The sequence below is a fragment of the Pantherophis guttatus genome, chromosome 2 (genome assembly GCF_059756535.1).
Source record: "Pantherophis guttatus breed Tessera chromosome 2, ASM5975653v1, whole genome shotgun sequence".
Taxonomy (NCBI): Eukaryota; Metazoa; Chordata; class Lepidosauria; order Squamata; family Colubridae; genus Pantherophis; species Pantherophis guttatus.
In genome coordinates, this window is record NC_142064.1 from 22,757,720 (window position 1) to 22,772,909 (window position 15,190).

General features: G+C 40.5%; 1 protein-coding gene and 1 long non-coding RNA gene across 2 annotated transcripts in view; one reads left to right on the forward strand and one right to left on the reverse strand.

Annotated features, from left to right (window-relative positions):
* LIFR (LIF receptor subunit alpha) overlaps positions 1 to 2,907 on the reverse strand; it is a 120,517-nt gene extending 117,610 nt beyond the window's left edge. The window contains exon 1 of the mRNA XM_087885640.1: positions 2,855 to 2,907. The gene's annotated coding sequence lies outside the window, so the exon portion shown is untranslated. The remainder of the gene's footprint in view (positions 1 to 2,854) is intronic.
* Positions 360 to 14,343, forward strand: LOC148115047 (uncharacterized). The gene is made up of 3 exons (XR_015732072.1): positions 360 to 499; positions 10,654 to 10,698; positions 14,242 to 14,343. It is a non-coding gene; the product is annotated as an uncharacterized LOC148115047 (long non-coding RNA).
* The last annotated feature ends 847 nt before the right edge of the window (positions 14,344 to 15,190 follow it).

A 15,190-nucleotide genomic window follows, 5' to 3' on the forward strand; every position in this document is an offset into this window, starting at 1 on the left:
CTTTTTTTTTGGATAATCTTTATTATATTGTTATACATTCCTGTTTTTTATGTTCTTTATTTGGCAAACCACCCAGAGTCAATTGGAGTTGGCATCAAAATAACCATGAAAGGAATTTGCATCTGGTTACTCAGGAGTGGCAGCGACAAAGAGTCTCTTTCATTTAAGCAGCTCAAATGAACAGGAGATCTGCCCTCCATCCATGACAGGTAGTTGATTGTCACATAAAAATGAGACTACCCAGTGGACTTCTTTTTCTAGATTGTAGCTGAAAGAAAATCCTGCTGACTTACAAAAGGAGGAGAACAACTGCTATAATGCAGGGCTTCTCAATCTTGGCAACTTTCAGATGGGTGGACTTCAGTGGTGGGTTGCCCCCGGTTCACACCGGTTCTATAGAACCAGTAGTAAAACCGGTGGGGGGCTCCGCCCACTGACCCTGACATCATCAAAATGCTTCTGCGCATTCACGCGGCCCCATTGCGAACCAGTAGTGAAGGTAAGTAGAACCCATCCCTGGTGGACTTCAACTCCCAGAATTCCCCGGTCGGCATGCTGCCTGGGGAATTCTGGGAGTTGAAGTCCACACATTTTAAAGTTCTGAAAGTTAAGAAGTGCTGCTATAATAAATGAGAGGAAAAAATTTTCAGTGAACCACACAGAAGATAGAAAGAAAGAAAGGTGTTTTGCATTTCAAGATTTCCCTGGAGATATTTTGCCTTGGCTTTAATCAAAGAATGAGCCTGGATGATTGATGAGCAGTGGGGGAGGCAGTGTGGAAGGAGCGGATGCCTTCATGGTGTGGGACCTTTCCGCTCCATAATTGTTCCCCCGCTTCCGTAGTCTTTATTTGAAATATGCTTTCCTTGAGATAATATAGGAAACCTATTCTTCAGTAACAATTCCTGCCCCAGCCTTGCTCCCCTGTTTCCTGTAAGCATTTTAAAGACACAAAGGTCTAGAAAATCTTTCTGCTCTCAAGTCCTATGGAAACAAATTGGAGCTACAAACCCATTCTGTCCTTGCCATCAAGAGTGCAATTCAGCAGTTTTGGAGTCAGGAGTCCATAGTGTTAGAGAAGGGGGTCTAATGCCCCTTTCATCTTGAAATAATACACTTAGCTTTTTTTTTTTTTCCAGAAAATGTAACAGGATTGTATTTATGTGGGGGATCTTCCTGTTCAGATTGCTAAGTGGCACTCCTGGACATTTTCTCCCAATTCTGAGTTCCTGAAGGAAACCTTAGTTTTTTATAGGGATTCCACAGGGAAAAAATTGCAATGGAAGAACCAAAGATATCTGCCATACAGATCAGTGGTGGGATTCAAAACTGTTTACTACCGGTTCTGTGGGCGTGGCTTGGTGGGCATTGCATGGCTTGGTGGGCGTGGCTTGGTGGCAGGGGAAAGATACTGTAAAATCTCCATTCCCTCCCCACTCCAAGCGAAGGTTACTGCAAAATCCCCATTTCCTCACAATCAGCTGGGACTCGGGAGGCAGAGAATAGATGGGGGCAGAGCCAGTTAGAGGTGGTATTTACCAGTTCTCTGAACTACTCAAAATTTCTGCTTCCGGTCCTCCAGAACTGGTCAGAACCTGCTGAATACCACCTCTGATACAGATTATAGAGAGTCCCTCCCCAGCTTCTCAACCTAGTTTCAACTCCGGACTCTTCCTCAAATCTAAATCTCCTCCTAATTTAAAATAAAATATCCATTTTTTAAAAACCCCAAAAAATAAAGGAAAAAGAAATATTTTAGAGTAATTCTATGCACACAGGGTTTACCAAAACTCAGCCCCACCCCTGACAATTTATTGTATAAATTATATGTTCAATTTGGTGACCATTTTTTTCTAAATGCTTCCTTACTTGCCGGACATATGACTTTTGAACATTCATAAGTACCGTAACCTTTTCTCTGAGAAAAATAATACCAATTAATAAAATTCATGAAACTTATTGTGATTGTGTTATGAGATCCGACTTGGGGTACACTCTGTATTGCTCCTGAACATGCTTTCATTGAGAGCTTGCTAGTGATAGACCTGAGCCAATTGAGGTGCTGCATTGTCTTGTTTTGAATCAAGGGATTGAGAGGACTTGTTAAAGTGTCAAAGGAGGACCCAGGAGATAAGAAAAGTTGAAACTCAGCACTAATTCTGGTTACTTTATGGACATTTAGGTAGTCCTCAACTTATGACCACAATTGAGCCCAACATTTATGTTGCTAAGTGAGTTTTGCCCCATTTTATGATCTGTCTTGCCACAGTTGTTAAGTGAATCACCACAGTTGATAAGTTAGTAACCTGGTTGTTAAGTGAATCTGGTTTCCCCATTGGCTTTGTTTGTCAGAAGGTTGCAACAGATGATCACAAGGCCTTGGAACACTGCAACCACCAGAAATGTGAATCGATTGTCAATCATCTGAATGTAAATCAAGTGAACCAAGCGAATGGTGAAAAACGGTTATAAATCACTTTTTTCATTCCTGTTGTAACTTTAAATCAGAGGTCTTCAAACTTTGCAGCTTTAAGACTTGTGGACTTCAACTCGCAGAATTCTGGGAGTTGAAGTCCACAAGTCTTAAAGTTGCCAAGTTTGGGAATCCCTGCTTTAAATGGTCTTTAAAAGAACTGTTGTAAGTCAAGGATTATCTTTTTTTTTTTCCCTACCAGTATGTACATGGTTAATTTGGTATTCTGTGGAGTGAACCAACCAAATAGTAACCAGGACTAGTCCTATTTTATAAGCACAAAGAAGACCAATCAAGTGCTCTCATAGTTTGAATCTCTACTCAGCCCTGAAGCTCCATGGGCTCATTTTGGTCCATTCACTGTCTCTTAAATTAACTTACCTTGTGGTTGTGTTATTCTGATGACAGAATTGCTATGATGCTTTCTTGAACTTCTGGAGGAAAAGTGGAATATAAATGGAACAAATAAAATATTTACAGAAGAAGATAAGAAGTCTCCTTTCTCTTTTTATTATTCACTAACACCTTCCTTTTAAAATGAAAACTCAAATGTTCTCAAATGTAAAAAAACTTCCTGGTTATCCAAAGTAAGATTAGGTAAAAGTAAAGGTTCCCCTCACACATATGTGCTAGTTGTTCCTGACTCTAGGGGGCGGTGCTCATCTCCGTTTCAAAGCTGAAAAGCCAGTGATGTTCGAAGACGTCTCCGTGGTCATGTGGCCAGCATGATTAAATGCCAAATGCGCACAGAACACTGTTACCTTCCCACCGAAGGTGGTCCCTATTTTTCTACTTGCATCTTTTACGTGCTTTCGAACTGCTAGGTTGGCAGAAGCTGGGACAAGTAACGGGAGCTCACCCCATTACACGGCATTAGGGATTCGAATTGCTGAACTGCCAACCTTTTGATCGACAAGCTCAGCGTCTTAGCCACCGAGCCACCGCATCCCTAAAATAAGATTAAGGATATCTAATATCAATATATTTCTAAAATCACAGTTCTACCTGGGCATCTGGATTCTTACGGGTAAGTTATTTAACTCTAGAAAAGGAAAGTATTAGCTGGTAGTGGCAATTTGATAAACTCTTTAATTTTTTAATACATCCTTAAAAAAAAAATGTTGTTTAAACTACCATTTGAAAAGAGACTTACAGTTCAGCAAATCTGATCCTGCATGGTGCATGTGTTGTGTTTCATTCACAAGGAAACAGCTTTGCCCAAGGGGTGCAGAAGTGTGTTGGAAACAAGAAGTGTTGTTGTGCTGCAGCTCCTTGAGACTGCAGTTACTCAAGAGAATTCTAACGTTAACGTGAATCTTTTTAAACGACATAGAACAATTTGTTCATCAGCTGTCACCGTGGGTTGCCAAAGGCAGATCACCAGTTTGATTTTCAAGAGAATTTCAAGTCCCTGTTCTATCCCCAGAATTTCCTCTCTAGATAATAATTAAGTAAATAAACACATTTCCTTTGGAAATAGATGTCTGTATTCAAAGAACTTGAATTAGAAATAGGGTAGACCTGAGAGGCAAGTACAGAACTCCTCCTGATTGTCCACCCTTCAAGGTATACTAGATTAGGAAAGTTGTGACATTATTGTAAAGCTATATTAATACATTTTGCAATGTATTAATACTTTCCCCTCCTCCGTCGTTTTATCTTCATGTGAACTAGGGAGGCACTTGTCTGAGATGTTTACTGCTTTCTTGATTTCGGGTCAGGTAGCAACCCTTCCTCCTGTTCTTCAAGGCCATTCCCTCTGCTATTTACACTGAAGTATGCATCCATCCATCCACACATCCATCCATCCACCCATCCATCTACCCACCATCCACCCATCCACGCACCCATCCATCCATCCACCCATCCATCTACCCACCATCCACCCATCCACCCACCCACCCATCCATCCATCCATCCATCCAAATCACTTCAGCTGGAGGAGAAAATGTCTGCTTCATTAACCTGCTTCTTCTGAAAATCAATTGAGGTTGATTGTCTCCTTAGTTGGGGAAGAAGGCAGAGAACTCATTCATGTTCAGGGATTAATTACAGGTAGTCCTCAATTTATGACTGTAATGGTGCCTGGCATTTCCATCATATGTCATGAAGGTTGTAAGCCAAGGCACTCCTGGGACCCACCCAACTTTCCATTTTTTGTGATGGTCATAAAGTGAACATGGAAGTCGTAAAGCAAATAACATGATCATTAAATGAATCTGTTGTCTGCAATGGATTTATTTTTTATGCAGGCCAGTTGTTGGGCATCCAGAATGCAATCATGTAACGTGGGAGAGGGATTGTTGTCAGAACTTTGAATCCAGGTCATAAGTATTTTTTTGTGGGGGGAGGATCTGTTGCAACTTTGAACGGTCACTAAGTAACCAGTTATTTATTGAGGACTACCTGTTGTTGGATCAGAATTTCTTATATTGCTTTGCCTTTGTACCATTTTGAGTGTATTTCCATTCTAGGCTATTCCTCCATTCTCACAAATATGTGCCCATAGCAACAAGGTTATGATGGACCCAGGGGTGGCTTCTAAATTTTTTTTTCTACCGGTTCTATGGGTGTGGCTTATTTTGTGGGCATGGTTTCATGGTCATGTGACAAGCAATTCTTTAGGATTTAGCAGAGGTACTGGTCTACCAGGCTTTTAACTGCTTGCAGAGCTGTACCGGTCTACCCATTTGTTTTTGGAGTGCACTGGTCTACCACCACACTGCCTTTTACCGCTGATCAGCTGTAGGGCGGCCTTTGAAGTGCCACAGCAAGAGTTTAAACATTTTTTTGTCGCTCTGCCACCACCGAGAGCATTGGAAACCACTTTCAGGCAGCTTGGCCTCAATTGCCAATCTACCACCACTGAGCGGTTTACAAGGAGCGGATCGGTTCTAGCCGATCAGTTGGGAGGCTTCTTGGCATCTCAATTTAAAGCTAAGGTGTCTTGTTTTTTTTCTCTCTCTCTTCTTTGTCAAGTGAGCCCTGATTTTTTTTCCTTCTAGCCAATCAGCTGGGACTCGGGAGGCAGCGAATAGATTGGGGGCAGGACCAGGCAGAGGTGGTATTTACCGGTTCTCCGAACTACTCAAAATTTCCAGGGAGAACCGGTAGCAATCCACCACTGGATGGACCTCCCCAGAGCTACGTCTAACCCATTTTTGAAGTTATGATGGCAGCAAACCCCCGTATATTGTGACTGCAATTTGCAACTTTTTTTGCTGGTTTCTGGGGTTTATTTGCAGTTTCTGCCCCCCTTCTCCTCCACCAAATGTTGATTGGGAAAAAATGAACTTGTATAACAACCACAACATTCATTAGCCAGAAGTGGTGTTTGCTTAACAATCATGGCAAAAATGTTTAAAAAAAAATTAGATCCATTCACATGATGCCTCGAGCTACAGTCGCAGTGACTTAAATCTGTAATTCCAGCCTCGTTTACTACAGTCAAGGACTATCCATATTGTGCCCTATATATCTTTCCTATTAATTGCACTGTAGATGATACTCTATTATTGGATCTCCTTCTGTTGTTTATTTTGTATAGCTGTTTATCTCAAACCAGTGACTCTGGACGATGAAGTTGGAGACGAACTGTGGGGTCCCTACTAATGGTATGGATCTATGATACTGCTACACTTCTCATTCACTGTTGCTGTAATCTTGGAAATAAGCCAGTAGATCTCCTATAAAAGCAAACATTTGAGTGCATCATTAGATAATCTAGCCAAACATAATATGTTACTAATAGAAAAAAAAGAGGACTTTTTGGAGCTCAATCTAGTTTTTGTCTTAGACCTAATATTATTGAGCCACAGTGGCGCAGTGGTTAGAGTGCAGTACTGCGGGCTACGTCTGCAGACTGCTGGCTGCCTGAAATTTGGCAGTTCAAATGTCACCAGGCTCAAGGTTGACTCAGCCTTCCATCCTTCCGAGGTCAGTAATATGAAGACCCAGATTGTTGGAGGCAACAATCTGTAAACTGCTTAGAGAGGGCTGTAAAAGCACTGTGAAACGGTATATAAGTCTAAGTGCTATTGCTATTAAGAGAAGCTTCTGCCAGGTTCAAGACTTCTTAGAGGAGGACCTGGAAACCTGGAGGATAAGTGAGACTACATATGGAACACAGTACACAATTCATTTTTAGTAAATGATATTAAGCACTATAGATTTGTATCTATAGGACCAAAGACTCTTCCGCCTAGTGAGAACAATGGTTAAGTTTGTATTTCAGGAACAGAAGAAACTTGTATTGCACATTCATTGCAGTCAGCATAGCATTTTCTTTGGCCAAGTAGCTGAAGAAAAAGGCACTGAATGATTTATTATCAAACCTTCACCTTCCTTTATAGCTCTGCCTCACCCAGCTTATCTGTTCTGTCCTTTATTGTCTCCAGTGTTTTCTGTCAATTTGCCAGCCCCACTTAGGACTGCTTTTCTTTCTCACTTGTCCCCAAGTGAACATTCATTAGGACTGCAGTTGACGTGCATGCAACTCCACGAGTAACTGTTTCTAACCCACCTCCGTGAGTTAGGTTTGGAGCAAGCTGGATGGAAGGGACAGGCTGCAGTTCTCTTCTCAAGAAAGCTGAGTGAATCGGGGCCTTGACCTAGAGGAGCAAATGCAGCTTTTCGGTTACTTCCTCTTATTTGAAAGAGTTAGACATTTTAGCGACCACAAAAAAATCATTATGGTGTCTACTGAAGAGAAGGAAGTGCCATATTATTCTAGTGGGACAGAAGTTTAACAGAAGAACAAGTTGTCTTTGTTATTTTTCTATCCCACCCTTTCCTTCAGAGTGCTCAAGTGGAGATACAAAATAGGGGGTGGCATGTTTGGCACCAAGAACATCAAAAGCATCCTATAAAAACAAAGCCAGAAAGGGGAGGGGGGAAGAAAATCTAAAGGGGCAGTGAAGCCATTGTTTCAGAGATCTCTTGCAGCACATGGATAATTTAATACTTTTAGAAATCTACAATCTCTGGCAAAGATCTTGATTAGATTGACATGGTTAGGACTGCAAACAGTTCATAAAAGAGCTTTTTTTTTTGTCTCTGTGACTTTATCTTCTTTTATCTCTGGATTACCTTCCCTCGTGTTATCCTCGGTTTTTATTCTGCAAAACTGTGCGCCTTTACTCCAAGACATGGCTTCTCTGATTTAAAATAGTACTTGATTTTTAACATATTTATAATTGCATCGTGCTTAATCTGATATGTAAGTGAGCCCATTGTGAAGATATGTTCTGTTTCTTTTTATCTCAGAGGATGGATTTATAAAGCCTTCAGAAACATGAATGTTATGAATCCTGAACTTGTGACTTCTCAATATCCCCAAAAGGTGATACCATTACTATCAAGGTGATATAGATACTATACAATTAAGGAGAGATGAAACGGTTTATAATCCTTCTGAATGTTGCTGAGTGATTCATATGATCCATTCAACCCGGTGATTGAAAAAAGCAGTGATAGCAGAATTACTTTGAAATCTAATTATTTTTCAAGAGATATTTTTCTGTAGCCAATCAGTACTTTGTCTCCCAATAGCACTGTTGTTGTGAACAGAGAGATAAAATTAAGTCACTTTACTGAATCGGAAAGCACACAGATCCCATACAAAAAGAAAAAAAATTATCCCAAAAGGGTTAATGCTTTTAAAAAGAAGCATTTTTCACTGTTTTCTCTTTAAAATCTTTTTTTTTTTTAATCTGGGAAAATATAAAAACCAAAATATAATACAAACAATAATACAATGAAAACATGATAACAAATACACATGATATGACTATAATGAACTAAAAATAAAGATATTTAAGGTATCTAGGTCACAGTATTATAGAACTATCTCAATTATTTTACATATTATTACATTTAGGCCATACAGAAATGTATTTTTTAGTGGCCTACCAGTACAGGTAGTCCTCGATTTACAACAGTTCATTTAGTGACTGTTCAAAGTTACAACGGCACTTGAAAAAAATGACTTATGACCCTTTTTTCAGTTACAACCTTTGCAGCATCCCCATACTCACGCGATCGAAATTCAGATGCTTGGCAACTGGTTCATACTTACGACCATTGCAGCGTCCCGGGATCATGTAATCATTTGTTGCAACCTTCTGACAAACAAAGTCAACGGGGAAGTCAGATTCATTTAACAACCAGATTACTAATTTATCAATTGCAATGATTCACTTAACAACTGTGGCAAGAAATGACGTAAAATGGGGCAAAACTCAACAAATTCTCATTTAACAACATAAATTTTGGGCTTAATTGGGGTTGTAAGTCAAGGACTATCTCTCTCTCTCTGTGTATATGTGTGTGTGTGTGTGTGTGTGTGTGTGTGATAACCATATGAGGACCTAGATTGTTGGGGGCAATATGCTGATTCTGTAAACCTCTTAAAAAGGGTTGTAAAGCACTATGAAGAGGTATATACATCTTAAGTGCTATTGCTATTGCTATATTCACTTCCATCATATCCATAAAACTTTGAACTTTAAACTTCACCATTCTTTCCAAGCACTTTCAGTCTCGCAGGTGCTTCTGTTTCTGTAGTTGTTACAATAAAAGTCTGGTGAACCTGGTAGCACTGAAACTAATGGCCTGCAAATAATTTGGGTTCTTAGACAAGAACACAGCATAATCTGCATACAAAACACATATATATCCAAGATCCCAACTGGCATACCTCTAATGTCCTCAAAATCATTCTTCAACCACCCGAGGACATTATTCCTGTCTTACTCCTAGCTCAGTGTCGACCCATTCTCGAGCCTTCTTTCCTTCCCCAATGCAGCTTTCTTACTGAATTCGGCAATCGATGTCCACTGCAGAGGTGGGTTTCAGCAGGTTCTGTAAGTAAGCTTTTTATTGCGGTCAGAGACCAAATCTGACCAGTTCTGGAGAACCGGTAGTGGAAATTTTGAGTAGTTCGGAGAACCGGTAGTAAAAATTCTGACTGGCCCTGCCCCCATATATTCTCTGCCTCCCAAGTCCCAGCCGATCGGGAGGAAATGGGGACTTTGCAGTAACCTTCCCCTGGATTGGGGAGGGAATGGAGATTTTACAGTATCCTTTCCTTGGAGTGTGGGGTGGGAATGGAAATTTTACAGTATCCTTCTCCTGCCATGCCCACCAAGCCACACCCACCAAGCCACACCCACAGAACTGGTAGTAAAAAAAATCGAAACACACCACTGGTCCATTGCCATATTTATGTAAAACATAACCATAATTCAAGCCTATTCACTGCATCGTAGGGATTCTCCAAATCAACAAACCTGCAATAAAGTTTCTTTCTCACATTCATATACACTGCTCAAAAAAATAAAGAGAACACAAGCAGAAGACATCCGAGATCTGAATGAATGAAATAGCCTTATTAAATACTTTGTTCGTTACATACAGTAGTTTTGTGTTCCCTTTAGTTGTTTGAGCAGTGTATAAACTACTGTATGTAAAGAACAAAGTATTTAATAAGGCTATTTCATTCATTCAGATCTCGGATGTCTTCTGCTTGTGTTCCCTTTATTGTTTTGAGCAGTGTATTTCTTAATGAAGAGCAAACATCTGGTGTACACCATTCCTGGCTGGCAGGAATGCTTATTGGAAAAGTAGATTGCAATGAATGGGTAGGACATTTTTTTAAAAAAATTCTGGAACTGCATTTGGTGGCAATCATAGCAACTGGATATTTGTGCGTGTTGGTTTTCTGTTTTGGATGTGCAAAGGTTATCCAAAAGCTTATGAATCTTATTTATTTATTTATTTATTTATTTATGTTTAGCCAAAATAGGTGGCAGATCCTGCTTCTGTGAGTTGGTGCTGAATTTAGGACATAGAAAAAGAGGCTGGTGAGGACAGGGTGCTGATTCTGACCCACGGAATTCTAAAATGTGCAATCATTGGAGTAAATCAAGTGGCTGTAGATTCTAGAAGCTTTAAGGTAACAAAAGCTTGCACGAGTTTTACAGAATTGGGAAAGCTACTAATTAGTAATTGGTTGGAATAAAATAAAGTGGAGGAAGGCTTTCAGTCTGGCCATTTAGTCAAAAAATCCATGGAAGTAAGATGTAAGGATTTGCTTTAGGGACAAAAAAAAAAAATAGGATTATGCCCTTTTATGAATTCTGATTGCTTTACAACTGAGCCTTTCCCATCCTGTCTTGCAGAAACAATTAATCCAGATAATTGGACCCGGCGCAAAAGCTTCTATGGTAAGCAGAGACGGTGCATTTAGTAATTAACTTTCTTTTAAGGCAGTCATTAGCCTTGATATTAGTGCATGGGTTTGCATTTATTATCATTTACCAGATTAGCAGTACCCTTCATTGACGGGATACACAGACGTTCATTTCAGCAGACGTTTTAACCGAAATCTCAGATGATCAGAATTTAAGAAAGTAATTGTTTCCTTCAGCTGAAATGCAAAAATGCTGAAAATAATCCTGTTGAACGTGCTTTATCTCTCTCCCTCCCGCTCCATGTTTGCCTTATGATTACACACTAACCTTGCTAATATAGTTAATTTTAATATAAATTTAATAACATTTTTTTTTATTTTGATTTATATGCCGCCCTTCTCCGGAGACTCAGGGCGGCTTACAATGTGCTAAGCAATAGCCTTCATCCTTTTGTATATTCATACAAAGTCAGCTTATTGCCCCCAAAAACTGGGTCCTCAATTTACCTACCTTAGAAAGGATGGAAGGCTGAGTCAACCTTAAGCCTGGCGAGATTCGAACCTGCAGTAATTGCAGGCAGCTGGTCTTAATAACAGGGTGCTTTAAACCATTGTACTACCAAGGCTCCTTACATTGTTAGAAGAATTATCCTTCTGGGTTCAGTTCCAAGTGGGAGGAAAAAGACACTGGAAACATGGAGACTGCTTGGAAAGATGGTTTAATGGTGGACAGGATCACATGGTTTGAGTTCCTGAACAGAAAAGGGGCGAGATGCAGCAAGTCCCCTGGTTTTATGCCCTCTCTGGCTTTGAACTTCCTGGGCCCCCGAAAGAGTATCCTGATTGGTTGTCAGACTCCCAGGGGGTGGGGGTCTTAGCTAGCCTTGCTGGCTGATGTAATCTTCCCAGGTGCCATGTGGGGAGTTTCTGTTGCTAGATGGGTCCTATTGTGTTGCAGATGATGGTCCATTGACAAAGGGGGGGGGCAGGAGCTGCTTCGTCCTTAAAACATGCTTCTCCATTTCTCATCCAGGGAAACTTTTTAATATTTCCTAAAATATTTCATTCTTCTAGGAAAGGGGTGGGTGCTAACTTCCTACAACATAAAATTAAGTTTTCATCCTGGTCCCACCAGCTGCCTATTGAGAGATGGGGTTGATCTTTTTCATACCTCTCATATTCTGTGTTGGGGCTTTTGGCCCAGAAAAAGTTGTGGGGTGGGGTGGGTGGGTGGGACCAGAGCATTCTTGGAATATTCCCAGTGTATTTTTGCACTGCAGCCTAAAGCTGTATGTCTCCCATGCTGCTTCCATATGTTTCTTAAGACAATCTCAGAAGTTCTAGTCCAGAGTTCAATGGGTGGGCAATGGGGCTGGCCTGGGGTTCAATCTGGACTAGAATTTAGTAAGGCCACACCTGGAATACTACATCCAGTTTTGGTCACCACATTACAGAAAAGATGTTGAGACTTTGCAAAAAGTGCAAAGAAGAGCAACTAACATGATGAAGGGCCTGGAGACAAAAACAGATGAAGAATGGTTGCAGGAACTGGGTATGGCTATTCTAGGGAATAGAAGGACTAGGAGTGACAACATGATAGCAGTACTCCAGTATTTGAGGGGCTGCCACAAAGAAAAAGGGGGTTCAACTTATTTTCCAAAGCATCAGAAGGATGGATTAGTTTTCAGTGGATGGAAACCAATCAAGGAGAGAAGCAACCGGGAATTAAGGAGAAACTTCCTAACCGTGAGAACAATCAACCAGTGGAACAGCTTGCCTGCAGAAGTTGTGGATGCTTCATCACTGGAGATTTTTAAGAAAAGACTGGACAGCCAACTGTCTGAAATGGTATAGTGTCTCCTACTTGAGCAGTGGGTTGGACTAGAACAGTGTTTCTCAACCTTGGAAGCTTGAAGATGGGTGGACTTCAACTCCCAGAATCCCCCAGCCAGCGCTGCTGGCTGGGAGATTCTGGGAGTTGAAGTCCACCCATCTTCAAGCTACCAAGGTTGAGAAACACTGGACTAGAAGATCTCCAAGGTCCCTTCCAGCTCGATTCTGATGAGGTTGTTTTTTTTTTTTAATTATATTATTCCAAACTATTAAAAACAAACTATATACAGATAGTCCTCGGCTTATGACCAGGGCTGAGCCCACAATTATAGATGTAAACCATGACATCATTAAGCAGGTCATCAGGTGGTTCCACCCAATTTCATGACCTTCCTTCCAACAATCTTAGAGTGAATACCAGGGTTGTTAAGTGAAACCATTGTCCACTATGGGATGTTTTTTTTTTTTTGCCGGAAACCAGAAGTAAATGCAAAAACATGATAAATCACTGTCACATTTGTGCTACAAATGGCCATAAATACAGGCTGGTTTTCAGGTACCAAATATGTGATTGGAGGTGCCCCTGTCTGTTGCAACTTGGAATTCAGGTTATAAGTAGCTTTTGCAGGGTCCAGTGTAACTTCAATTGCTTACTGACCAGACATAAGTTGAAGACCATCTCTACAGAAAAAAGTTCAAATAATACAAAGTATACAGGAAAAAAAAATATTCTGCTGCTTGCTTTCCTTGATAGCCCCTCTCAGAGGTTTCAGACCTAATTTGTTGAAGGATCTGATCTGGGCCAGTCACCGGGACCAGAGTCTTCTGAGTTTCCAGTCTTGTGCTGGAGCCCATCCTCAAGGAACTTCTGTCTCAACAGAATAACAGAGTTGGAAGGGACCTTGGAGGTCTTCTAGTCCAACCCCCGGTTTAGGCAGGAAACCCCACACCACTTCAGACCAATGGTTATCCAACATCTTCTTAAAAACTATCAGTGTTGGAGCAGGGGTGAAATCCAGCAGGTTCTGACAGGTTCTGGAGAACCGGTAGCGGAAATTTTGAATAGTTCAGAGAATCATCTCTGGCTGGCCTCAGAGTGGGGTGGGAATGGAAATTTTGCAATATCCTTCCCCCCTTCGCGATCCTGTTGCGAATCAGTAGTAAAGGTAAATAGAACCCACTCCTGCTCTGGAGGGCTCCCCATATCTCAAGCTAGAAAACAGCAATTTTGAATCCAAGCTGGAAAACACAGTCAAGAAGTGCATTTAGGGTGGGACAAAGGCAACACCCTCCATTCCTATACACAGGAAGCAGTGAATGGCCTGCACTGGCGATAGGCGAAAAAGAAAGTGTGAATTCGCCCTGTATTTACCTTTCATCCTGTTTGTTTTTGAAAAAAGACGCGTTGTGGATTTCTTTTTATATACTGAAAGATAAGCAGAACAAAAGCAGGAACATTCAGCGACAGCACTGAAAAATGCAAAGTGTAGAAAGGGCAAAAGTTTGTGCCAACTTTGTCCTCTGTGTAAGCTTTCTGCAAGTGAAATCGTGATATATTTTACATTCATTCTCCGCCCTGAGTACCGGTTTCTTCTTTGTGGGGCATAGTTCACAAAACCTTGTGCCATAAACATTTTTAAGGGCCAGAAGTGTCTGGTTTTTTTTTTTTTTTAGAGCAGCAGATATATTTATATATTGATTATAATCAGCATATCTAAATGATTTCTCTTTTCTATAACTGCAGTGATACAGTGGTGAAGAGGTAGCTGCTCCTTGGGACACGTATTAATTTCACTATCACCAACAATGTTAGTATCAAGATAATTCTTGGAATACGGGCCTTAGAAGATTATTCCCAGCTCAGTTTATTTGAAAAAAATTATCTTCCTCCTCCCCCCAAAAGGAAATTTGCTGACTCCCTCTTTCAAGTTTATATGTTCCTCTCTAGCCTAAATATTTGTGGAACTAGAGTGTGTATGGGATAATGGTGGGGATCAAGATGGCAGCTATCATAATATGATTGAAACCTTGCCATAGCTTTTACATGTGTTGGGCCCCTTTGTATATGTCCCATTTTTGCAGATATATTTGTAAAACCTAGGCAGGCTGCTGTTTTTTTCTGTCTTACTCCCTACTAGTGGTGGGATTCAGCTGGTTGGGCCAGTTCGGGCGAACCGCCCCTTCCAGGAGTCCCCATGTGCCTAGGGTTGCCAGGTCTGCTTCCAAAAAATAGCGGACAAGCGGGGGGGGGGGGTTAAGTAGTAAAAAAAAAAAAAAATTTACAATTAAATTATATATTTTCTTACAAACATTTTAACATGTATTAAAATAATCACTTCAAAACTTTACTTAAAATTCAAAACATCAAATATATTATAATAATATGTAAAATATTAAATTACATTTTACTTTGCTGTCGTGTGTATTTTTTATTTGACTGTGCAGCTTTGATCAATTCTTTGTGTTTAAGGAATAATTCTTTAATTTCAGTACAACGCTGAGAAATATTAAAAAATATACAAAGTTCACTTCGAACTGATGGTACAAGCAGTCGGTTACGCTCGTCAGTCCACAAATTTCCCATGACACTGAAAGTTCGTTCAACGTTTGCATTTGATACTGGAATTGATGCACAATACTGGAACAGTTTCAGTAAACTCGGAGCTGGTTCTTTCTTGAAAAAGTACATCCAA